A 27971-nucleotide genomic window follows, 5' to 3' on the forward strand; every position below is an offset into this window, starting at 1 on the left:
ACTGACTGAGCTAGCCAGGCACCCCGAAATGAGGATTTATCTTAAAATATTCAACAAAGTGTTACTCCCTACTTACATCCATAAATTATATTTTAAGAAATAAAAAGATTCCATTTAATAAATATTTCTTATAACAACTTACCCATTGACTTTACTTTAGGAATGTATTATTGCTATCAAATTACCGTATCTGATAGAAATCATTTTAATTTTGGCATCAGCTGTCAGAATATTAATTTAGACCATAAATAGCTGCATATATACAGTGGTGAAAGAATATTATTCCCCTGTTGTTGAAATAGTGAGAGCCCTGAATGATTTGATAGCTATATAATTAATCAAATAATAGGTTATCTAATTGAATCTGAGTTAGCTATAAATAGAAAATATAACTGTGGATAGCTGTAAACAAAATTAAAATTTTATCTTCAGTGTCCCTGGAGCCTTAAATGCTATGAAAACCAGCAGGCATGAATTTAAATGATGTTTCACATTTCTTTCCTCCTGGGTAGGAGGTCTGGTAGCAGGTTTTCTTTCTGATTTGGGACTAAGAATAGCACAATCCAGCTGTAAGGATGATAATCAGATTACGTGGTGGGTGCCTGCTAGAGCCAAAGCAAAAGCCTTTATTTCTACTGGCCAATGCCCCCAGAATATTCTATGATAAATATGGATGATATGTCATATGTGTGTGTGTGTGTGTGTAAAATTGAAAATTTCCCTTTGCAATTAAGTTTTAGAAATACAAAAATTACATATAGTTTGAAGTCTTATATGATGTAGGAGCAAACAGTGAATATGAGAATCATTACATTTTATTCATTTGTATTTTATATACTTCCTCTGTTGTTTAAGTAGGTAAAGACAAGGAACCGTTAGAAACTATTTGCTAAGTTCAGTACCTGGCTAAAAAGTAAAATTGTGGGGCACCTGGTGGCTCAGTCAGTTAAACTTCTGACTCTTGGTTTTAGCCTGGTTCATGATCTCAGGGTCGTGAGATCAAACCCCAAAATGGGCTCCACACTCAGTAGAGTCTGCTTGAAAGTCTCTCTCCTTCTGACCATCTCTGCTCATTCTCTCTCTCTCTCTCAAATAAATAAATAAATCTTAATAAAAGGGAAATTAAAAACATAGTAATAATAAAATAAAATCTCATGTTCTTGGAAAAATATGCCATGCTTGTGGTCGGGAAAAGGGAATCAATTTTCTGATATTTCTATGTAAGAAAACCATGTGTTAATGTGAGTTAAATATAAACAGTTACATTTTACATTAAATAAAAAGGCAGAGCATAGCTGCAGTTGTAAGGGAAGGTCAAATTAAAATCAGTTTTCTGACAATTCTCAGTGCCTCATTTTTTAGAAGAAATTTAGCTGTTTGCATGGGATTCACAGATAAATATTTTTAATTCTTATTTCTCTGTCTAATATGATGGACATCTTGATCATGTTTAATAATTTACATGCACGTAAAGAAATAGCCAGTTCATATACTTACTGACAGTGTGAATAATTTGAACCAAAAAAAAATGTATATATAATAATGTTATCAAGAAGATATCAAGAAAAAGGAAAGGAAATTATATCAAATTATAGATTTGCTCTTTCTTTAGTAACTAATACTTGAATGATGTTTCTTTTAGGATCATCTGTTAAAATTTAGGGATAACTGGAAAATATATTCAACTTGACTATTGAGCTTCATAGAAAAGACTGTAGACAATATAAATAAAATCTTATGAAAGGAAATTTACCTATCCAAAGGAAATATTAGAAAAAAGAAGTGTAGACAGAAGTTGTAAAGAATCACGATAAGGGGCAAACACTTAGCTTCAGTGTAAATTGAAAGTAAAAGTGCTTTGGACCAAACTGTGTCCCCCTCAACATTTACACACTGAAGCCCTAGCCTCAGTGTGATGGTGTTTGGAGTTAGGTTCTCCTGGTAGGTGACTAGGTTTAGACAGTGAGGCCCCCTATGCTAACTGCTTTGAAAAGAAAGAAAAGAAAAGACCAGAGGTTTCTCTCTGTCTCCCACATGAAGATACAGTGAGAAAAGGCAACCATCTACCAGCCGGGAAAATGGCCTTCACCACAAATATCTGACATATTATATGTCCATCTTTTGGTTGTTACTTTCTGACTCCACCCATAAAATTCATTACAATGGATTTTTCATGAGTGCAGGACCTATGTTGTTTATTTTTCTAGCCCAAGTCACTGACACAGTCCTGGCAATAAATGGTCACCAGATGATTTTTTATCGAGTTAATGATTATTAAGGGGAAAGGAGCGAATAAAGTCAAATCCTTTCCATGTTTCTTTTTCTTGTAAAGTGATAGAGTGTAACATTTTATTATGATTGTGTACCACATCAGTTAAAAGCATTGTGGAACATCAAATTGATACAATTAGTATTATTCTGTAACTAGAGCTCCTTTGAAAAGGAGCCACAATGAAGAAACTCCAGTGGAAGGTTTGAGGAAGAAACAGTGTGTTTCCCTTTATTCCCCTCAGATCCCTACCTCCTTCTAAAGAATTCCTAGAGCTACTCAGAAAATATTTGGAAAGGGGAGCCTGGGTGCCTCAGTAAGTTGAGTTTCCAGCTCTTGATTTCAGCTCAGGTCATGATCTCAGGGTCCTGGGATGGAGCCTCCCATGGGGCTCTGCATTCACCTAGGAGTCTGCTTAAAATTCTTTCTCTCCCTCTCCTTGTGCCCCTCCCTAACCCCACACATACTTTCTCTCTCTCAAGTAAATAAATAAACCTAAAAAACAAAACAAAAAAAAACAAAAGAATGAAAATCGTTGGGACAATTTGGGAAGTGTTCATTATGAAACATGAAAAATGATGACTGTCAAAATTCTGAATATGTTCATTTATCCAAGAGACAATAACCAAACACCTACTATGTTCTGGGCAATGTGTTGATTGCTGTGTTGGTTACAATGATGGAGAGAAAGCCTCCCTCTCAATGAAATCACCATATAGTAAGCAATAGAAGACCAAAGTAAATAAGTATCCAACAAGCCAGTTTATGTTATTACCACACAGTACAAGGTATTAAAAGAATTCAAAGATAGATGGAACAAACCTTTCTGAGACAAAATGTGTGGTAATTCACTTCAGGTGACATATTTTAAAATCTTAGCCATAATCTTGGGCATAATCATAATAATGATTATCTACAAATTTATTATACATATCATTTAAAAATATCTACAGAACACTTTGAATTTTTAATATATTTATGGGCCTTTTTTCATAAAAATCAAGTGGTTCTCCAGAAATAGTCGGTTTCCTTATTCCTGAAAAAGAGAAATTCAACATTTAGAGGTAACATCATAGTTAAGAGGAAAGAAAACTAAAGAAATTGCAATAGACTGCTTTTGTGAAGAAAAAATGAAATGTCAAAGAGAAAAATTTTATGGTTCTTTAATCACAAGCATCAAATTGTAACAAATGGAATTTTCAATTGAATTCCTCACTTTGCCTGAATTGCACATGGGATCATGCCTGCATACCAAGTGAAGAATCATATTTCATAATGCATTTCATTGGGCTTCCAAAATAGTGATTCTGCTGGAGACTTTTCTGTATAGAAAAGTAATTGTCAGATATAGAAAGAGTAATTTCATAAACACTATGATCAGATACCTATGCAATTCATTTCATCTTTTTTTTTTTAATTTCAATGCCCAGAATATCATTGCTAGAATAAAGTGCATTATTTCCTTCTCACTCTGATTCATTAAACTGTGTTCATTGTTCTTTACAAAGTTGTTTTGGTATGCCTCACTAACTGTCAAGTTGAGGAAAAGGTCAGTTGCTTTTGTTCAACAAAAATACATGCTCTTTAATAATATTTCTTAAAAATGCATATTGGCTTGTTTTCTTTCAGTTTCTCATTTATCTGCATCTGTTCCCCTTTGCTGAAGGCTAAGCCTGAAAACAACTTGAACTAATTATGTTTATTACCTGTACTCCAAATTACATTTCCAGTGGCTCACTTTGCCATGATTGTATATTGAGAGAGATGGCTCTACTTGGTAGGATGAGAGAAATGACTGAGACACACTCGGGTTTTAGTGCAGGCTATGTTCTGAGGTTTTTGGGGATTAGAGAAAGATCAGATACTAGATTGTATGTAAGGCAGATAAGAGATCAAAGTGTCTGTTATCTATGGCAGGTAAGGACATGTTCTTCAAAAAAAAAAAAAAATATATATATATATATAAGTCCTAGACATTCTTCCCCTGATGATTTTTGGAAAATCCTATTAATCAAGGAACAGTAAAAATTGATGAAGATTTCCTTGACTACAAGACACAATTAGTAGTGTTCTTCACTCTTCCACTCAATAAAACATACGTGATGAGAAGCTGGGGCATATGCGAAAGATTCCTCCTGCATCCTGGTGTCCAGCCCAGTGATTAGTATGCCAGACTCCAACAAATGAGTATTCAGTGAGTAAATCAGGAGCTGAGTGTCTGGGGTCTGAACTCTCTCTTCTGTACAATCTTGTATAATATCTTCCACTCTCCCGCTTGGGCAATGTGGAAAGCCATGAATAGAACATGGGAGAGTTTTGCACCTCTATCAGCCTGAGCCACTAGGTGAGACCTTAAACTTTCTGTGAGTGAGAAATAAGTATGTAATATACAGGGCCACAGAAATTTGGATATTCATCTTTTCTAGCAGTGAAACTAACTTATGAATGCAGGGTATTTATTAGATTTATAGGTAAGACAGAAGGAAAGATGGTGCTAACTTCCCATTCCATAGTCATCTCCTTCCATTTTGACCAGATTGGCAGCATTGAAAGACATGAGTCAATGGTCTTCCCGGCTTGTGCCTCAGTGGGATAGAGCTTGTTCTCACATCTAGCATCCTGGGAGGATGAATGTGAAGCTGTTCTGATGGGTCAGATGCCAGGCTGAACACAACAATACACAATATAAAAATGTCTCAGTCTTGTATGAGGCCTAGACTGTGCAAAGTTTCCATCTTCCTCTCTTGTCTATGCAGAAGAACCACCTTTGGACCAATTTCTTTTTGACCCAAAGATGCTAAACAAAGACCGGGGTCATGAGAAGAGGAAGAGTTGCTTTATTGCCACTGGCATGTGGGTTCTTAAGACCCAGGAAGAGGAGAGGGGGTAAATGACAGATTTGTGTGATGAATGACTTTAACTTAACTAGGGAGGAAAATTAAACACTTGGATCCTTCTTCTGGGTGGAAACTATTTCAACAGCATGTTATTGTTTGTTTGTTATTATTAATTTTATATCTTATAAGGAAGGAAATAAAACCTATGGGGAAGAAATCAAAAATTTCTCTCTCTCTCTCTCTCTGTCAAATAAATAAACTATTTAAAAAGGGGGAGGGGAGGGCACCTGTGTGGCTCAGTCAGATAAGCATCTTCCTTCAGCTCAGGTAATGATCTCATGGTCCTGGGATCAAGTCCCATATCAGGCTCCCTGCGCAGGGAGCCTGTTTCTGCCTCTCCCACTCCCCCTGCTTGTGTTCCCTCTCTCGCTGTCTCTTTCTGTGTCAAATAAATAAATAAAATCTTTAAAAAATTTTTCTTGACATCCTACCACATAGCAATAATCACCTTTTTTCATTTATGCATTTATATATATATATATATATATATATATTCCATATTCCAATATATATTCCATAAATCATAAATCATTTTTGTGCTTGTTTTCTCTTTTTGCTCTCTGTCTTCTTTCTTCTCTTCTCCCAACACTGACCGACATGCATTCTAACATTTGATTCTTTTTTTAAGTGATTTTTTAAAGATTTTATTTATTTATTTGAGAGAGAGAGAGTGAGAGAGAGCCCAAGTCAGAGGAAGAAGCAGACTCCCCGCTGAGCAGGGAGCCCGATGTGGGACTCAATCCCAGGACCCTGGGATCATGACCTGAGCCGAAGGCAGTTGCTTAACCAACTGAGCCACCCAGGCACCCTGACATTTGATTCTTAATACTCGTATACTAATATGTGTAATACGTGTGTACATGTTTCTTAAGAATAGAATCATTATATATACATTTTTCAGTATCTTTTCTTTTTAAGGAATACCTGTAGGACATCTCTACATGTGCTCAGGTGTAGATCTAATACATCATTTTAATGCTTGCATCCATTATATCCAAAAATCTAATGAATCTGAGAATTTAAAAATATTTATAGACCATATGACTTATTCACCTATGATTTATCTGTTCATTTTTGTCCATTTTTCCAATTGGTCATTTGGTTTTTTATCTATATAAAACAGTATTATTATTATTAAATTTATATTGATATTGTTATAAGTATCAGGCCTTATTCTGGTACACAATAATATTTTCCCATAACCTATAATTTATTTGTTGGTTGTATTAATATCTTTCTCATACAAATGTTCCAACTTTTTATAATTAAAAATTTCTTTCTTAATACCTATCAGTTATCTGTTTTATCCATAGGCTATGGATAAGGTATCCCAAATTTTATATTTTTGTATGTAGTGATCTATATTTTCTTCTAGAGTTTTATTTCTTTATATGTTTTTCTTATATCATTTCCTAATTTGTAGATTTTTGTCTCTAAAAGTCTAAGACCACAAAAATAGTCAATATTTAGATAAAAAGAATGCTCATAAATAAAGTAACTCTTAGACGGTTAACTGTCAAAGAGTAGACATGAAATCTTAAACTATTTAAAACCTTAAACTTAGACAATGAAACCTTAAACTATTTAAAAACATAAGAACATAAGGATCCACACAGAGATGTCTACTAAAGCTATTATTAAGAATGTTTTGGAAGTTCATATGAATTTGCTAAGATAAAAAATGAATATAATTTTTTAAACTGTGAAAAAAGGCAAATTTTGTCAATGATTGATGGCAAATCTGAATATCCATAAGATTCTCTTAAACGAAAAAAAAACTACTGAAACTAAGAGCAATGCAGTGAACTTAATTTGGTAACCCTTGACTGCGTATAAATTAAACATTAAAAAAGTTAATAGGCTTCCTACTGTATTTTCTAGGAATGGACTTGACATAAATCATAATAGTGAGAAAACTATAATAAGTTTTAACATAAAGGTAATGCAATATATGGTAATCTGGTATCCATTGTGTTTTGAAATAATATTTTATTCTTCAGTATTCGTTTAAAAGCTTATTGTGATTTTATATTACTTATATTATTACTGTCATTATGTAAGTAAATGACTCTTCAGAATGAATCGTTTTTGCTCTTCCTTACTTCCAGTGGCATGAAATTAACACCTATACTCCTGATACTATCACAGAAAGTCTATCTTGCAATCCTTACAATTCTTAGGATTTTTTTTTAATTTTAAATTAGATTGAGGTCATATTTACATTTCTTACACAACTAATCATCATTTCCTTTTCCTTGATCTTCTCTGGAGCAATCTGAAGCTTATCTTTGGTTAAATTTATTGCCACTTGACCTAGGGATTTCTGAAAGTGGTGGAGAGTAAAGAATGGAGCATGGAAAATGAGTTTCTAGAACACACTTGAGTCCATATCCCACAGACTCCTCTAGGTTCCGGGAAGCGCCCAGAGAAGAATCCATTTATAGCAATGCCCATGCCCTTTCCACTTTGCTTCATTGGATGGTGCATCCCCTCAGTGGAAAGAGTCATAGGCATGATGATAAAGCTTGCTGAACTCTACTCACTCCCTGCCATCTGTCTCTCCTTGCTTCCTACCCCATCTCTTCTCCTGCTATCTGTCTGCATCTCACTTGGCTTTGTTGGATGACCACTGTCCTGATCTGGCACCGTTGGAATCGGTTACCTTCACTCTTACTCTGACTTGACATCCCGTGGTATTTATGAGACCTCCTTACCTCTCTCTGCTGCCACCACAAGCAGGATACATCCTGACTTTGAACCCATCAGGGACCCCCGGCCACAGCTCCAGAGAACCTGCCAGAGGCAAACAGGAGAATTCAGTGCGCTGGCAAGAGCTTGGGTGTTGAGAGTAATTTTCTTTCCAAGGCCATGGCCTATTAGTCAAGGCCTATGAAATGCATGCAATTTATTATTCTCTGAAAGTGGAACTTTTAGCCCTTCTGTGGCATTCCATTATGGCAAAGATTACTTTTAAAGTAATTCTAGGTCACTGTGTCCTCAAATGCAGAAACTCTATAATTTTTCAAGAAGCTTTTCTTAATGCATACATTTTATAAGATTGAAAATGAATAAGAAACTTTGAAAGGATACATAACAAAAGAAAAAGTGTCATTTTATTTTGCTTATATTAACATATGTTTCTTATTTTAAGTAGAAATAAGAAACACAAATACTAAGTGGAAAATAAATAGGTTTTTTAATGTCTTATGTCAAGATTTTGTGTTGTGAGCTATAGCATTATAATTAGTGTTCTAAGACATTTGCTAAATGGATTTTTTTGAGATATATGGCTATTACAGTTATTGAAAAATATGTTCCCTTTTAATTTGGGGATGTTAGTCATATTGGTTATATTTTAGTGTGTTTTTATGAAATTATTTTATTTTTATTAGAAAAAAATCAAGTGCGGAAGCGTTTCCAAAAAAAAAAAAATGAGATAGCTGTGTTGTTCAACTTCATACACACAAGTTGTTCTTATAGAGAGAAAACTCAGGAGTTAGCCTCATTGTACTTCTGGCTCTGCCCTTAATCCAGTGTGATGATGTGATTTTGCTTACCCTTTAGCACTCATTTATACCGAAGGTTAGTTTGGGAATTTGCCTCAAATGAAACTATCACTCTATCCATTTGGCAGAAATAGTGACTGTTTAGGTTCATAGTCTCTCTATTCTAAATGGATTACTACTGTAATGATATCACTGTACTTTTCCTTATATCTATTATTTCTTAGTGAATTTCATCGTAGAACAAAAATATGTCTTCCCTTCCTTGACTATCCATATTCTCCTCCTCCGTCAGCAAAACAAATTCTGTTTTCAAACAGGAACAAGACATCAATCTGATTTACTCTTTGACCTTCAAGTTCCCCTTGGCTCTCCAGGATTTTCTGTATCTATGCAACCTCACTTCTAGTTTTTCATCACTGGCAGAATGGCTCTGGAATATTGGGTAAAAATCAGAGCACAGAAAGATGTCCCCAGAAAGGAAAAGAATCACTGGCAGACTGTGAATGTACCAATTTACCAATTATCTTTTACACGCGAAACACCTGAGATTCTTTTTGTCTCTAGACTCTTTCAATACTGAACAGATGAGATCTGATGGGTCAGTCCTGGGCCGGCCTGGTACACAGCGTGATGCATATGAGGCTGTTCTTAGCCACCTTTGAACTGCTTATCTGTATATATAAAATGGGAAAGTATGGGTTTCTTCCATGTTACGTCACTTTGGCAAGTATGTTGTTTAAAAACAAATGCTTCCATTGTATGATTTATTTTAAATCGATGGCTAAATGTATTTGTGTGACATCTTATTCTAGCACTGTTGATTATTTCTAGACTACGCTGAAAGCATATGCATACGCCCTCTACCCATACATACACATATAAACCCACAAATTCTCCTATTTTGGCAAATAGGTCTGTGATGCTTTCCCCAAGCTAAATACCAGCAAATATCATGCATATGGTAACAGTAGCAAATTTCCTATTTTAGCTCCTCATTTGGCCTACTTTGCCCAATTAAGAGTAGCTCTATATTTCTGAAAAATAAACAAAAGAGGGTAGTATTCCCACAAGTTCTATCCCATTAAGGAGCATTTTATTACAACTGGATTTGAGCTTTTGATGTCATTTAACCTTTCTATTAAAAAAGAAAAGGATAATTCTCTTTCTATCACATTGCTCCTATAAGGCACAAATTAAATAAAATATATGTTAGGCTGTAAAACTCTTCAGAAATGTGAGGTAATGGGAGGTAATATTCACATTACTAGGGTTTAGTTACCACCCAACCCTCTGCCCTCTGAATAATTTCAGTAGAAAGTTAGTGCTTCAGGATGTGCTTTTGATTATTAGCTATATATTAATATCAATTGATTTTGTCTTACAATTATCTTAATTCCTTGACAAAGGAAATCGTGTCTTTTTTTATCACAAAAAAAGAATCAGTCCATCTGTTGTAGATGGATACGTAGTATATCTCTGTCTGCCTGTCTGTCAGAATGAGAGGGGGAGAGAGAGAGAATAAAAGGGAATAAGAGAGAATAAAAGAGACTTTTATTGTAAGACAATATTTTGGGTGCTAGAGAGATAGAGATTGTGATCATGCGCCTTCAGAGAACTTACATTTTAGTACAAGAGACCAGAAAATTGAAATTTAAATGAATACAATAAATGCAAACACTGATACATTCCATGGAGAATGTGACAGACAGTGAGTAAGATGAATGCAGAGTAACGAAGGAGTTTTCATAGGTAGAACGGTCAGGGAAGGCTTCTCTGAGGAAGGGGCTTTGAGACCTGCTTTATCAGGTGGAAGGGTAAAGAGATAGCAAATGCAAAAAACCCTGGGAATGAAAATGTTTGACATATTTTAATAAGAAAAATAAAAACCTGTGGAAAGCCCCTGTTTAACTCACTGGTCTAGGGGTTTCTTGGTCTCTGTGCTGCCCTTCCTTTGATGTATAACTGAGTGCATAATTCTTATGGTTTGTGTGTACTACTTAGGTTAATTACATCTGTCAGGGTCCAGTGAGAGAAACTGAGCCTGTGGCATTTAGTTAAACAGAAGGGATTTGAGGCAGAGAACTGGTTAGAAGGGGCTTGGAAGTAGACCAGTAGATGGGGAAGCAAGTCAGAGAGATAGTACAAAGCCTCTATTCTGAGTCCTTCTCCCTCTGTGCTCATTCATGAATTCTCCAGCCGTCTGCTGGGTGTCTCTCTAGGTCCATGCAGAGGGAGATACGCAAACGAGCAAGACCTCGTGCTTGTGTTCAAGGATCTCGGGGTCTTGTCTGAGAATAATATGAGTACTAATGATCAGAAGCAGGCAATACTTGTTCTGTGAGTATGCAGAGGAAGAAAAGATCAACTCCAGCTAGAGGTTCAGGAACAGCCTCAAGAGGGCAGTGTCGTTTGAGCAGATCCTCGAACTCTTTTGATATTAAGAGGTCTCAGGGGGCACAGCAGGCACAAAGACGTGGACTGAGGGAGTGAGGAGGTTTACCGTGAGTGCTAAACAGGTTTTGTTTGGCGAGAGGAGTATGTGAATGGAAACAGTGACAAATAGATATGGAAAGTAGTAAGTTGGGGCCAACTTTTGGAAACCCTTTGCATACCGAGCTTCAGAATATAGACTTCAGGCATTGCACCTTCGGTTGGCAGACTAGGGCCCACAGGGCAAGTCTGGACTGACACCTGTTTCCATTAGGCCCAAGGGGAAAGGGTGTGTTCTACACATGAGCATTTGCAACATGTCTGGTGATAGAGAACACTAACTCCAATTAAGTGAAATCTTATCTTGCCTGAGAAAATAATTCATTCTCCTCTTTAACAGATCGATAGAGCAAAAAAAGTACTCTTATTATTATATGTTGAATTTTTTGTCAATAATAATTTTTTTGGGGGGGGGAGAAAAGAAAGCCAAAGATGCTCGAGTGGAGACATGAGAAACATGGTGGAAGGTGCAGTCGGACAGGCAGGTGAGGACTCAGGACAGCGGGTTCCCCACAGGTTGTGGGACATCAAAGGGCTCCGGATTCCTGCTCACGGTACGCCACTCCCGAGGCTTTCTATGGGCTTCTCAACTACGATGTTATGAGAATTAAACAGAACCAGGCACAGGGAGAATATCGATACATGCGATTCTACTTCTTTCTGCTTTCTTTCAATAAGTAGTTGTGGGTTAGATTAGAACAACCAATCTCCAATATTTTCTAAGTAAATAAAGCTGACCATCTGATTCCCCTTCACTTAAAAAAAAATATTTATTGGTTTCCTTGTTCTTTATTAGATCCCTGTGGAATAGTTCAAATTCTTTTTCCATTTAAAACTCCACTTTTTGCCCATTTTTTTTAAAGATTTATTTATTTGACAGAGAGAGACACAGCAAGAGAGGGAACACAAGCAGGGGGAGTGGGAGAGGGAGAAGCAGGCTCCCCGCTGAGCAGGGAGCCTGATGCGGGACTCGATCCCAGGACCCTGGGATCATGACCTGAGCCGAAGGCAGACGCTTAATGACTGAGCCACCCAGGCGCCCCACTTTTTGCCCATTTTTAATGACCAAACTTCTTGTCGCTATGTTTGCTTGTTCACCCACTTACTGAACTCAGTTGAAGAGTATCATGTACAGTTCAGTTAAGTTCTGGGTCTGTGGATGTCTTCTGATCCCTTTCTTCTAGTTTGGATACTTCCAGTTGGTATTTGGGGGTATAAACTTAGCAATAGGATCCTGAAAGTAGACTTAGCGTTATTAAATTTTGATATTTTGGAAAGATTTCATCACAAGAGTACAGTTCTGGTTTTCAACAATGAGAATAAATAGAATACAGATGGGAGCCCTATGTTAGAAGAGCCACGGCACAATGTTATAGTTGAAATGCAGTGTGAAATGTTGTTCAGTTCCGTCGCGAAGGAAAGGCCATGGGTGTGCCACAGCCCATGAGACATTGCCCAAGGTCAGGATTTGGGGAAGATTGTCAGAAAAGGGCTAAAAGGAGATAACTAATCTGCATCAATCTTTATTGTACACAAAAATTTCCTGAGTTGTGTTTCCAAATGCAAATTACCTGGAGGACTACCATCATCCTCACGTATGAGGACTGTATTTGCTTTCCGGTGTCAGGCCCAACATTTGTGACTGATTGATTTTTAGTTTTTGTTTTTTTAAAGATTTAATTATTTATTTGAGAGAGAGAGAGAGAGAGAACATGCTCACGAGCTGGGGGAGGTGCAGAGGCAGAGGGAGAAGCAGGCTTCCCGCGGAGCAGGGAGCCCGATGCGGGACTCAATCCCAGGACACTGGGATCATGACCTGAGCTGAAGGCAGTCGCTTAACCAACTGAGCCACCCAGGCGCCCCACTTGTGATTTTTTTGAACAAATGATCCTCATGCAAGTGTGATGGTATGTGCACTTTGAAAAATGTCAACATAGTGGGAAATAAACACATTCTATGTGGAAGACATCCTTGCTACCAAAGCAGGACCAGGAAAGAAAAAAAATACTATTATCTTGAACTTCTGAAGAAAAATTGAAAAGTTTAGCAGATGGTTCCACAGACCCTGTAGCAAATATCACGAGTGCCATTTGAAGAGGACGTAAGAAGCATCTGTCAGTACCCCACAGACATCAGCATCCAGTTATCAACGGCTCCCTAGTGGTGGTTTAAAGTAGCCCATACTGGGCGCCTGGGTGGCTCAGTTGGTTAAGCAACTGCCTTCGGCTCGGGTCGTGAACCTGGAGTCCCGGGATCGAGTCCCACATCGGGCTCCCTGCTCAGCGGGGGGTCTGCTTCTCCCTCTGCCCTCTTCCCTCTTGTGCTCTCTGTCTCTCATTCTCTCTCTCTCAAATAAATAAATAAAATCATTAAAAATAAATAAATAAATAAATAAATAAATAAAAATAATAAAGTAGCCCATAATGCTAGGACAAAAACGGAAGTCTGAAAACAAGTCTGGGTCATACTTCTTTCACACATGAAAACCAAGTGTTTCCGTTTGCGCTCCCACAAAGAGCCAGATCTTCCAGGGTCCCTCATGTGCCGGGGATTTAAATGTTGCTGATGGGGGCACCAGGGGGGCTCAGGTGGTTAAATGTCTGCCTTCAGCTCAGGTCATGATCCCGGGGTCCTGGGATCGAGTCCCGCATCTGGCTCCCTGCTCTGCGGGGAGCCTGCTTCTCCCTCTGCCTCTGTTTCTTAAGAATAAATAAAATCTTTTAAAAAAAATGTTGCTGATGGTTTCATTTGGAGAAGGTCATACTCTATGTTTCAGAAGCTAGCTGTGGGAATGGGGCAAGAGTGCATGGGATCCGTGCTGTAGGCTGGCTTTGTACCTTCTCTGCCAGGTGTTTATTCTGTTCACTGAGGCAGACTCAATCCCACCAAGCTATAACAAGATGGTTATATCTATCAAACAGTGAGTCTTTCTTTCTCTTTCTCATCACCTTTTCAGGAAATTGATGTGGCACGAGCTCTCTAGAGCACTAGAACCTCATTGTGTTAATCAGTATCTGAAAATTAATATTAAAAATGCTGAATTAATTTTACTGTTTTTTTTTTCTATTAAATTGTTCCACCTCTGAATTATGAATTTAAAATTCATTTTTCTCCAGTAAATCTAACCCTCAGTAAAATTTATCACCAGTCATTCTTTTTTTCCTAAGGTTATCTCTGTCTTTGGATTCTCCTAATACCAGATCCATCATGCTGTGATTATTCTACTTTCAGAATTCATTCAATAGCCAAAAACCTGGTTTTCTCATTGAGTGAATGGTATTTGGTATCTACACAGTGTAAGACACCAAGTAAGGTACGAATAATGAAAGAAAGGTATGACCCAGCAATTGCACTAGTAGGTATTTACCCAAAGGATACAAAAATACTAATTTGAATGGATACATGCACCCTGATGTGTACAGCAGTATTATCTACAGTAGCCAAACTGGAAAGAGCCCAAATGCCCAACGACTGATGAATGGATAAAGAAGATGTGGTGTATATATATATATATATATATACACACACAATGGAATATGACTCAGCCATCAAAAAGAATGAAATCTTGCCATTTGCAACGATGTGGATGGAAAGAGAAGGTACTATGCTAAGTGAAATAAGTCAGTCACAGAAAGACAAATACCATATGATTTCACTCATGTGGAATTTAAGGAACAAACAGATGAACATGGGGGAAAGGGGAAAAAAAAGATAGGGAAACAAACCATAAGAGACTCTTAACTATAGAGAACAAACTGGGGGTTGATGGAGGGAGGTCGGTGGGGGATTGGTATTGAGGAGGGCACCTGTTGTGATGAGCACTGGGTGTTACATGTAAGTGATGAATCCCTGAATTCTACAGCTGAAACCACTTTTACCATATATGTTAACTAGAATTTGAATAAAAAATTGAATGTAAAAAAAAGAAACATAATGGTCCTCTTCAATGTATTTATATTCTAGGTCAGAAAGAAATTTACATGTAAATAGAATAATGAGTTATTTAAAAAACTAGTATTTATTGGATATTAAAATGGAATAGTTACTGAAAGGGACTGGCAAAGGCTACTTTTTTCTGAAGCTGAGAAACCTCTGGGATTAAGTTGATACATTAATGGATGTAATTGGATGTAATTTAATGTTACTGTTACACACTTAGAAGGTTGATCTCAGAGAGGATAGGTGTTCTACAGTTGGAAAGTGTGGGAGCGCAGTGTGAGACTTGGTCCTTTCCCAGGCCTGCTGCTCTGGCTGAGGGTGAGAGAGCGCAGCGTGCGGCCCCATGCTGGTTAGTGCACACAGCCCTGAGACAGTGCTCCTCAGTCTGCAAACTGATCCCACCAAGTGGGATCTTACACACAGAGGAAAACACAGTTTTCTTTGACCCCTCCTTTGTCTAGTCTTTTTCCTGCTCAGGCACCTGGAGCAGGAAGGTTGGGATTGCAATCACAGGTAGGCCTGGGAGCCTCCTTTACCTGCCTCTGTGACCAAGAGGAGAGGAAAAGTTGCATCAACTCTGGAAACAAGGATAAGGCAGGGTTTTGGCCAGGACTGCCACAGCCCTGAAAGAGAGAGAGTGAAACAGCCCAGACAGGGACAAAGATGGATTTTTGAATCTCCGCTACAGAAATAAGGGACCTCACGGTCTCAAAGATGTCGGTCATCAACCCAGTGCACTAGTGCAAACACACATGGGTTCCCCGAAACTTTCCACGGCGTTAGAGAGGAAGAACATTTTATCTTCAAGATAAAAGGGGGAAAGGGCTTTAAGAAAATTTATTATGAAAAACACACAAGGTATTTATCAAAAAATATGAGTTTCAAATGCAACTCGAGAAAGAATGAAATGTATAAAACGTAGGCGGTGAAATAAAGATGGGGATAGAGAAGAAAGTATAACTAAAGAGACTAAAGATAGAAAAATACAGGACCAAAGATGCAGAAAACAAAGAATGCTTTATTAATCACAAATGACTGATGGGGATAGAGAAGAAAGTAAAACTAAAGAGACTAAAGATAGAAAATACAGGACTAAAGATGCAGAAAATGAAGAACGCTTTATTAATCACAAATGACTATTAATACTTACTTAGAACTTGCTAAGAGCATTGTAATGGGTATTGTACAAACACTTCTGCATTTAATTACCAAACCTCCTAATGAAGACACTGATATTCCTTTCTTTACTTTATGGGCCAGGAAAGGGTGAAGCCCTCAAAAGAGAGCTAACCCGAGGGGCAGGACTCGGTCTGTCTGGTCCTGGCGAGCACAGGACTCCTCTCGCTGGCCTGGGGCACTCCCTCACGTGTGTGTGTGTGTGAGACATCATCCAGAGAGCAGACGGGTCCCCAGGGGTTCAGGCAGTGACATCAGATGGCCAAATACAAATATAACTACTCGGTGTTAACACAGACATCGGGGAAAATGAGCACGTGCAATCACAAAAATACTGTAGAAAGAATCAGAATAAGAATAAACCTTTAGAATTTTGTAAAGCACTTATATTGACAGATTGAAGGTGTTCAAATCATGAAACACAGATGGCAAGGGGACTAATCGTTGGAAAATCCCTGGTACACTATGTTTATTTCAAGAAAAAGCGAATTTCCACCAGATAGTTAAAAAAAAAGGAAATAAATAGTAGTTACACTTCAGAAATCTGCTCCGCGGGAGACAATGGAGGAAATTTTGTGAAGAGAGAACCTCAAATTCAGTCAAACTGTGATTCAAGTGCCCAGCCACTGGCATTCTAACATCTGCAAGGATTCACACGTTCTCACTGAAAAATTTACTCAAAGACATATGTCAGTTGGCCAATTGTTGAACAAAAATAAAGAATTTAAAAATAAGTAAATCATGATATAAATGTTTAGACGTAAGCATTAAAACCAATAAAACAAAATACAGTCTAAATGGAACCCAGGAGAAGTTTATTATAAATCTATAAATGTATACATATATAAAACCTATGTATGAGAATGCAGGAATATAAACTAATTCTTAAAGGAAATGTAAAATATAAATAATAGGAATAATAGTAAGCTATAACCAGTAATAATATTAGTAATAGTAATTTTCAATTCTCAAATTTTATTATAAAGGACAGCAATTTTGTGTGTATGTGCGTGTGTTCAGGACTGGAAGGTAGAAATGTCACAAATTAGAGATAGCAAATGCAGTTAGGTAGTATTTTCTTGTTTGGAATTCCATCATATTTTTTTCTATGGATCTTGTGGCTAGTTTTCTATAAACCCAGATTATCTGGCTCTAATTCCTTATTTTAAGTCATCATACGTTCTTTCAATGCCTACTTTCCACACACGCACATTCCTGAGCTTCATAGGTCTAATACGATAGAGCAAGGCTGAATTGCTATTTTAAATCATTGTGGTCATGAACAAATTAAGATTCTTAAAACATTGTGTAATAGAATATGATAGAAACATAGGATTGTTAGGTTTTTGAAAGAGATTAAATTTTTTGCAGATGTCTGTTTTAAGGCAGAGAAGAAGAGTGAAACAAAGAGAGTGTTTAGAAATAGTTTTACTTCTGTTAAAAAAAAAAAAAGGTTAAAATTCCAGCCACAGTTTGATGAATATTAAGTTCTTACTATTCAACTTTCTTGATGGATTGAAGCATTAAATTTAATATGTTGCAACCATAATACTTGAAAGCAAATAGAATTCAGCATTTATATAACTTTCAGATGGTGAAAGACTAAGCAGAAATCAAAAAAGGAAAGAGGGATATGTTTGAGTACATAAAAATGCCAAGCTTCTAGATGTCAAAAACAAAGAACATTAAAAGACAAGCAACACACTAAAAAAATTTGTAACTCTACTAACTAAAGTGTTGATTTCTGTTCTATGCACATATGCCATGGAAATAAAATTTTAAAATACCAAAATTAAAAAAAGAATCAGAGATAAATATATCACATAAATTATGCTAGCAACCAAAGAAGTGCAAAATTAAGCCCCACATTTATTTAGCAAACCTCTAGGCATACATCACCCTCAATATTGACAAATATGTGCTGTTATAAACACTCACACACTACTGAGGAGGAAATAAACCATCACAGTCTTTCTGGAACGCCATTTGGCAATTTGTACAAAGGGCTTCAACATGTTCTCCTTCCTTGATCCAGAAATTCCACATCCAGGAATTTAACCCATGGATATAATTAAAGACACAGAACAGTGATGAATACAATACAAGCAACTCAAGTGTACAGCTAGAGAGCCTAATTTATAACATTAGTACAGGCTGCACGTTACTGCAAATTGTGTTTTTGAAGCATATTTATTGGCTCAGAACAAGGATCATGAAGTAACAAGAGGTAAAATAGCCAACAAAATTTATACATGCAAAGTCCTGAAAGATCACGTGTGTAAGTAGGTAGATAGATGACAGATACATAGGTGACAAATCCTGATAGAAAACACCTTAACATCTTGGCAATGGTTTTCACTGGATTGCAGAGTTTAAAATATTTTCTCTTTGTATTTGTACTTTCAGGATACTCCAGGATGATTGTCTCTTCATCAGAAAGACAGAAACATTTTTTGCTGTTTACCTATAGATGTTTTCCATTGCCAACTACATGAAAATTAAACTATATTGTTTTTTAAGGCACTTGAATGACTCTCCCCAAAATATTCCTGGATTATCTATCAATCTATCATCCATATATCTATCTACCTATCAATTGTGGGTTTGTTTTTTTTTTTTGATTCCCTTATCCAGCCTCCATCAGATGCATACATATCCTGTATCCCTACCAGTCTTACCTCTGAAACATGGATCAAAACGCATTTTATTCAAGCTACACATACTTGAATTTCTCTGATTCTTGTATTCTTGAATATTTCACTCATGATACTTGAACATGTGAGTTTTCTGTCAGAGCTCTCTCTTAATATTTATCAATAGGCATCTTTATAAAAAAAATTCTAAATGAACTCGGGTACATATGCTTTGAGTTGCTGTGACTATGAGCCTCTCCACAGGAGTTTATTAATAAGTTAGGGAGTTATCATGAAATTTCTGTAATCAAAGGGTAGGAAATGCATTTATAAATTGGTTGTAAGACTAATGTGTCTGAGTGTATAGAAAAGAATTTCACTGAAGTTTCCATTTAATAAAGTGAAATGCTCATTTTAAGTGAATAATCAAACTCTCTGATACGCTATCTTAAAATTATGGTTAAGTATAATCATTAGATAATTTGCTTGGCAAATTTTGCATCTAAATCTTGGTTTAAGATCAAATAGTAATGATAGTCCCCCTTCATTCCCTCAAACATTTGATCAGTTATGCAATTTTAAATAAAACCTTCAAAATTCATGTCAGCGTCATGTTTTCAGAAAAATGTGCAAGATATGGTCAAATTAACTTCCAGCTTGATATGAAAAAATTTCCATCTCTCTCTGCTTATAACTTGGCATCAACTTTAATGCCAATTAAAATAATCAAGTAATTTTAATAATACTAACTATAATATTTTCCATTACTAAGCATGGCACTTACTGTTTTATTTTTTTTAGATACTGTCTTTCATGAATCTTCGCACCAATTAATGGAATGTAGATATTGTTAACCTCACTGTGAAAATTATGATTCAAGATCTGAGGGATTAAATAACTTAGTTAGCAAGTTGGGAATATCTTCCTGTAGGATGCAGGAGCTCACCACTCCATCTTTTGGAATGTTTATGAAACTGTTCATTTCACCAAAAGGCCATCTCCATGATGCACTTTGAACCCTCATCTGTGTGTTTTGAGCCATCCTGTGGTAACCCCATTTTTCCGTTTAGTTGGGTGCTGTAACTTCGTGAGCACAAAAAAAGATCCTAGTGTAATAAAAAGATGCTCATGAAACATCAGTGTGTGTATTTGGATATCGTACAGGAACCCAGAGAGCGAGGCTAGGTCTGTGAGGCTTGAGAATCCTCTGAATACTATAAAACAGAGAAGTCCTTTATTCAACACTTCTTTTTTTTTTTAATATTTTATTGATATATTTGCCAGAGAGAGAGAAAGCGGCAGGCAGAGAGAGAAGCAGACTCCCCCCTGAGCAGGAGTCTGATGGAGGACTCAATCCCTGGGATTGTGACCCTGTGATCATGACCTGAGCCAAAGGTAGACACACCCAACGGAGCCACCAAGGCGCCCCCATTCAATACATCCTAAGTGCCCGTGTGCCACAGATATTTCTGGTGCTCTCCATACGGCCTCTCCCTGCACTCAGGAAAGTTACAGGCAAGGAAGCTCAGACATACAGTTAACATGACTGTTTGATAAATCTTTATAAGGAAGAGAGCGATATTCTCTGTATAGAAATACATAAGGGAAATTATCAACTATACGTCGGGGCAAAGTATGTGTAAAGGTAGAGGACAGAGCCGAGTATAAATGAAAAGAGAAAGGGGTAAATGGGACTGTATTAAAATTAGGAACTTTTCTTCAACATGACAACCTTAATTGGGTCTAAATGTAAGTAATAGAGTGGAGTATAATGTTTACAAAACAGTAAACCAACAAGAGACTTAGTAATAGATGAAGAGCTCTTAGGAACCACTGAGAAAAAGATAGAAAAATGCACAAAAGACAGGAACCAACACCTCACAAATGCCTCACATCGTAAATGAGTTAAAATCCCTCGGCGATAACTGTACATACCTACCAGGATGGCTAAACCTTAAAAAAGCTGGAGTTACAACAACTGTCGGCAAAGCTGGGGAGCACTCAGGCTAGACTGTGAGCCGATAGGATCAGCTTAGAAAACCGTGTGGCAGGGACCTAGCCCCTCAGAACATGTGCGTGTCCAGCCATTGGATTCTCACATTTAACCCAAATACATTCATGTGTAGGAAGACATGCAGAAGGGCACGGCGCTCTTTATTACAGCATGTGCTGGAAACAACCCAAATGCCATCACCAGCGTGAGGAGGAAAGATCGTTTGGAGATGCCTGTCTCACGGAACACAGTACTTCCACTGAAATGAGTGTGTGGAGACTACAGTGTGTGTTCCTAATTCTTGCATGCACGCACATCATGTAGGACCTAGTAATAAATGAGAAAAGTCAGTAGTCACATCATATTGTTTAATTCTACTTGTAGAATTTAAAACAAGTAAAATTAATCTATGATATTAGAAGTCAGGCCATCTTTAGGATGGAAGGGGCAGTAGTGATTCATAGAAAATATAGAGAATATAGGGCTTCTGATATACGGACAATATTCTATTTCTTCATGTCAGTGCCATGTAGAATTAAATATAGCTGTGATAATTCATCAGGTTATGAATTTATGATGTATAAAAGTCTATCATATATAGTATTTCTGTACAAAGTGTATTCTTAAAAGGCATGTTGTATGTTGTAACGAATAATCTTTGTAAACACATCTCTGAGCATGTATTTCATTATTTTTGTAAAATAAATAGCTCAAACTACATTTCTTAAGTCTAAGCAAAGGAATGATTTTAAAAGGCAAAGATTCAAAGAAATGTTTTGAAAACAAAGGGAGTATTAGTAAAAGAGTCAAATATTAGTAAAATATGCAATTGCAGTTATTTTCAAATGCGCATGTTCAATACAGCACTCCATCATGGTATATTACGTAAAAATATGTCTCAAACAATTTTTCAGAGACATATCAAAATAAAAAGGAGCCTGACGTTGAAGCAGGTATGGTTTGCTCATGAAAATGATACAAGTGTATCTGTGTTAGCTCTGCCAGGTGGTTTTGCTTGTTTCCTTTAGTAAGTGACAAAGTTCCAGCGATCAGGAGAAACTGATGCTCTTTGTGGATCATGGCAATCGGAGTATTTCATGTGTGCTCTCTGCTCTTCTGTTCTAGGGGTGATTATTATCAAAACTGGAAGACTGAAAAGAATCAGATATCATAGATGCTGTAGTATATAAGCTTCAAAAGTGTATGTGAATGTTCTTCTGTTTCTTCTGTAACCCCATAGGCAGTCTAACATACTCGCTTTGGCTCATGTCACCCACCTTAATATTGGGTTTTTTTTGAAATGTGTACAGAGAATAGAACATTTAAAAATATCTTACACTTTTTTCAAGCAATCTGGTATTTCTGCCACTTGAAGAAAGCAAAACTAATCAAAGAGAAAGCAGAAATGGTGGTTCGGCCCTTAAGGGAATGTGTTAAGTGTGTATGTGGTTATATGAGAGTATGTGTGAACATATTCGTTCTTCCTTTCTGTGTCAGTTAATATATAGAAACAAAGAGCAATCTGGCTAAACATTTTTTTTTAAGATTTTATTTATTTATTTAACAGAGAGAGATACAGCGAGAGGGAACACAAGCAGGGGGAGTGGGAGAGGGAGAAGCAGGCTCCCCGCAGAGCAGGGAGCCCGATGTGGGACTCGATCCCAGGACCCTGGGATCATGACCTGAGCCGAAGGCAGACGCTTAATGACTGAGCCACCCAGGCGCCCTGGCTAAACATTTTCAAAAGCTTCCGGGAAAATAGCATGTTTTCAGTATAATATAAGAGTAGCAAAGTCTACCAAATTTTCTTTCATATAATCTAAACCTTATTCTTTCATTAAAGGAAGTGTATAATAGATTTAAAATACAAATTCAGTATTAAGCATTTTTTGAGGATATGGAAAAAGGGAAGTATTTAAGTGTAAGGACCACATAAAATTTATGAAAGTAATTTAATAAATAAATTCAATAATTTAGGTATTATATAGATTACTAACATTTTAAATCACTTAATTATCAGTGCTTGAATATATTTACAGTTGATGGTGAAGTTTTTACTATTTTAACATAATAATATGCTTCCTTAATACTTTTAGATTATTATTTGATTAAAATATAGACCATACAACTAAACAATGATGAGTCTAGGGTTCTATAAATAGAAGGCTGAACATTTGAAAGTCCGAATTAAGAATTATAATAAAGATAATATGCAAGTTTGGCTCTTATGCTAGAGAAACATGTGGTACTTTGAGCTCAGTTTACCTTCTGAAGATTGTTTCTTACTGTGTCCACTCTAGGGTTTTCCAGTATAACAGGGCAAGTCTTTCCACAGACTTGTATCCACTCTTGGATACTGTTATAATGTCTTCATTTAATTTAAAATACTTTCATGGGTTCAGTGTAGTATTATGTGTCTGTTACTCATATGAAGCTATCACTCAAATGCTGAATTGAAGAATATTTAGAATTTTAAAAAGAATATTTAGAATTTAAAGAGTGCTTTTGTTACCTATATCTTCAGTGAGCCTGGAAGCCTTACTGATCAAGCTACTAAATGTCAAATGTAGGCTTTTATTTTCAAAACTCACTAACCAGTTGACTTGTATGATAAATTATACTGATTAGTTTCCATCGGTGAAATGAAAACTGTTTAAGATGTAAGGATTGGCTAAAAATATTTAAAGGCAGTCTACCTGTGCAGGAAACAGATTTAGGAACCAAATGAATTAGGTGCGCTTTTAACTTTCGGGGTGGTATAGTCTGAATCTTACAGTCCTGCAGACCATGAATCTTCTTTGTCTGACGCTGGTTAAAATAGCAAAAGTATCCTACCTCCGAAATCTAGGCATTTCCCTTGAATGTATTTTTTATGCAAGGTAGTAGTTTGAACACCTAAAAGAACAAAGAGCTGGGGCTTCCTTAAATCTACAGAACAGGTCCCTTAATCTTCTTTTGTGATTGCTTGCGAATACATTTTTACTTATTATCTTTATAAATAGATACAGGTATATCTACACATAAACATACAATAGCAGAATTGGGACTGAAACTCGTAGCAGGAATAACTAACCCTCACAGACCCAACCCTCTAATTGCCTCTTGCTATTTTCTCAAAAGAATTCAACAGTTGAACATGAATACATGGTCTTAGATCTATTGAAAAGACAAGGCACCTCTCCAGACCACCTAATCAACATGAAGCATGGGTCCCTAGCAGAATAATCTTGGGTCTTATAATCATAGAATCATAGAGAATTTTGACTGTAGACAATCTTTTTGTTACTCTTTAATGGATTCTATGACTATCCTCACAACATGAATCTCGTTACATGGACTTAATTCATTTTAGAGGTGAATTGCCATTATATATGTCAGGAATTTAACTCTGCTGAATCAAGCAGCAGTGAAATGAGAGCCTGCTATTCTGTGCACTTGTAACATGCACCTATTAGTGTGAACAGAATTTAGGAGACATGACTATTCAAAGACAAATAAGACTGAGAGAAGGCAGATTTGCTTTAGGGGCAAGGTGTCTGGGTGCCTTTTTAATGTAACTCCTAGAATTCAACTTGATGAATCAAATATGTTGCAAACTGTTCGCACTAGGCTGTGGGTTATATTTGTGCGCACCTGCCAACAGAGTTTTCAGTGAAGAGTGATTCCAATAATTATACCATCATAGAGGAACCTCTTAATCCTTTTCTTAAGGATACCCAAGCATATATTTTTTAAAGATTTTCTTTATTTATTTGACAAAGAGAGAAAGAGGGAAAGCACAAGTAGGCAGAGAGGCAAGCAGAGGGTGAGGGAGAAGCAGGCTCCCCGCAGAGCAGGGAGCCCGATGCGGGGCTCGATCCCAGAACCCTGGGATCATGACCTGAGCCAAAGGCAGACGCTTAACGACTGAGCCACCCAGGCACCCCACCTTAGAGCCCTCTTGAGAGTAGTGATCTCTTACCAGCCTGTGTAATTCAGTAGAATACAAATTGACAAAAAATGTATTAAATGAATATATATTGTTTGCCAACCCTGTAAATGATTACATGTTTGTTTGTTTCTTTTCCTTTTTTTTTAAGGTTTTATTTATTTATTTGAGAGAGAGAGAGAGGAGGTGGGGGAGGGAAGAGGCAGAGGGAGAAGGAGACTCCCTGCTGAGCAAGGAGCCCAATGAGGGACTCGATTCCAGAATCCTGAGATCATGACCTGAGCCGAAGCCAGATGCTTAACCGACTGAGCCCCCCAGGTGTCCCTACATGTTTTTTTCCATAAAATTCTTGCTTATTCTAAGGAATTGTATCCCTCTGGGATTTTCTTGCTTATTTGTATGCCCTTCCAATGCCTGGCTGCATCTAATATAGAGGTTTTTTGGTGAGAGAAAAGTTCAAAAAATGATGCATGTTACTATGTTGTTTCTCCTAATGAATGAATGTATAATTTCCGTACTCTGGTTTAAATGTTACTTATCTTTATGAAAAATTATATTAAATATTTTAACAGTATCATTCTAAACAAAACACAGCATCCTTTCATGTTATGTGTTGCTAGTGTTAAAAATTCTCAAGATTCAAAGATCCCCATCTACTTGGGAGATAATCTTAGAAATTATATCTGAGAACTCATTCTTTTCACCTTTAAACCTAGATTTTCTGAAAAACTCATTAATGGTAGCATAAGAAAAATAATTTTTCTGGGGCATCTGGGTGGCTCATTTGGTTGAGCATTGGACTCTTGATTTCAGCTCAGGTCATGATCTTAGGATCGTGAGATCGAGTCCTGCATGGGGCTCCTCTATCAGCGGGGAATCTGCTGGAGATTGTCTCTTTCCCTTTCCCCTTGCCCCTTCCCTTGCTCATGCTTTTTCTTGTTCTCTCACTCTAAAATGAATGAATAAATCTTTAAAGAAAAGGAAAAATAGTTTTTCTTAAGATAGCACAAGACAAAAGTCAGTCCTAACAAGTTATTTAAGATAGCTATGCTTCTCCCAAATTTCCAGAAACTTATTGAAGCCTTCACCCAGAGGGTTAATTTTATTCTCACTAGTACAATTTTTGTATTTGTAATATTAAAAGTAGTTCAGAGTATGGTAACTACATAGTAACACGGGACCAAATGACTTTAAATAAATACCTTTCATCCCACCTACCTTCACTCCTAGACCCACTCTCCTGAGTCATCAACATTTTGCTATTTCCATTTTTAATTCTTCTGATTCTAAATAGCACACTGGCTTCTATTTCTTCAGTTTTCACCATATATTTATTAATAACCGACTATGAAAGTTGAGCAATCTTATTAGCACCTCTCCCTCACTCTTGGTTTTGTTTACCATGTTATGTTTAGTTTTTTCTATTGTTCGTATAATTTTAAGTAATATGACTAAAACTCCATTGCTCATCCCAACAACTTTAGATTTTATAGGAAGAGGATTTTAAACTATGTGACTCATTACCAAAACTAAAACCACATATGTGTTGGTCACTTAGCAGCTCCACAGGAATAGTGGAGTGAAGGTGTTCAGCAGAGAGACTCTCAAGTTATCTGTGCACAGATTCAATTTTTGTTAATTCTGGGTAAGTTATTTCCAACAGCAGGAACCTAGTATCCCTTAGTATATTTCTCTGAGCATAGGAAGGAGAATGGGGTTGCGAAAAAATCCTGAGATTTAAAATACCTTCGCAAGGTCTGAATAGAACTGTACTTTGGGAAAAGCTACCACAGATTTACTAGTTGAACCAGACTGAAGTATCTTAGCTGTATGGTGACTTTAGCTGTCAGATTCCTTTGAAAAATGTCTAGGATGAGCTATCAGCCCTTAACTCCTGCATTCAAACATACATACTTTAAAGAGCTTTGGATTTTTTTCAGTTCCAGGAGAAATCCCAGATTACAGAGGAAGTAAAATGGAAATTGGGAAGCTGTGTGTGTGTCTGTGTGAGTGACAGAGAGAAAGTTGGGGGGGGGGAGAGGAGAGAGAGAGCAAAACAAAGAGGGACAGAAACAGGGAGCAAAGGAAGTGTTATGTTGTAATGTATTCTATTGTGTGAAAACAACAACAAAAACAAAACAGTAGTCATCAGGATTTAATGGAGTGATTTTGATATTGATTTGACGTTTTCATGGTTCTGAATCCACATTTCAACAAGTGAATAAAATATTAGAAAGTTATCCCTACCAGGAGCTCTTTGTTTTTAGGAAGATATTAATAACTTTTAGACTACTGAGAGCCCATTAAAGATTATGAACTGGGCAGAGCCCCTCAGATGTATGTGAGCTCCACATTATTGGTCAATGATTATCTTTAATTATTGCAACTTCAATAACTTAATATATTTTAGTACTATAGCTATGCTTAATATCACTTAACATAACTTAATCAAAATTAAGTATCATACATTACAGTTTAATATCATTGCCTTTTTTTAGCATGGCACCACTATACGTTTCTGCTGAGATTAGACATTACAGATTTTATTTAAAAGTACCTGATATGTTTCAAGGTTCTATCATTTGAGAAGAAATAACATAAAGTAACATTGCAGTGATTCTTTAGAATGTGAAGTCAGATATTGAAATAGACATTATTTCCCATTAAAATTGCTATTATATTTGGACTGAGTGTTGTAGAGTCTTAAAGCAGTATTTCAAACTGTGTTCTAAGAGAGTGTAAGAGTTCAAGATGTAAATGGATGATTCTAGAAAATGTGCAAATAAACCCCCTTCTTGGACAGTCATTATGCCAATTAGCACAATAAGCCTCTGAAAAGACCTGCAGTAGAGTAGAGTGAAAATTTATTTAATACCCTGTATCTCAAACTTATCTGGGCAGAGTGCACATTTGTTTTTTCAGCATACCTGTTATAAATTATAATTTATAATTTAGTACAGGGGTTAACAAATCACATCCTACTCACCATTTGTTTTTGTAAATAAAGTTTTATTGCAACATAGTCATGCCCACTTGTTGCTTTTGAGTTACAGTGGCAGAGTTGAAAAGCTGAATCAGATACTTTATGTCCAGCACAGCATAAACATATTTATTATCTGGTTCTTAACAGAAAAATGTTT

General features: G+C 36.7%; 1 protein-coding gene across 17 annotated transcripts in view; it reads left to right on the forward strand.

The window, feature by feature from the left end:
* PCDH15 (protocadherin related 15) overlaps positions 1 to 27971 on the forward strand; it is an 813949-nt gene that overhangs the window by 390948 nt on the left and 395030 nt on the right. The window lies entirely within an intron of this gene.

Source organism: Neomonachus schauinslandi, chromosome 6, assembly GCF_002201575.2.
Source record: "Neomonachus schauinslandi chromosome 6, ASM220157v2, whole genome shotgun sequence".
NCBI lineage: Eukaryota > Metazoa > Chordata > Mammalia > Carnivora > Phocidae > Neomonachus > Neomonachus schauinslandi.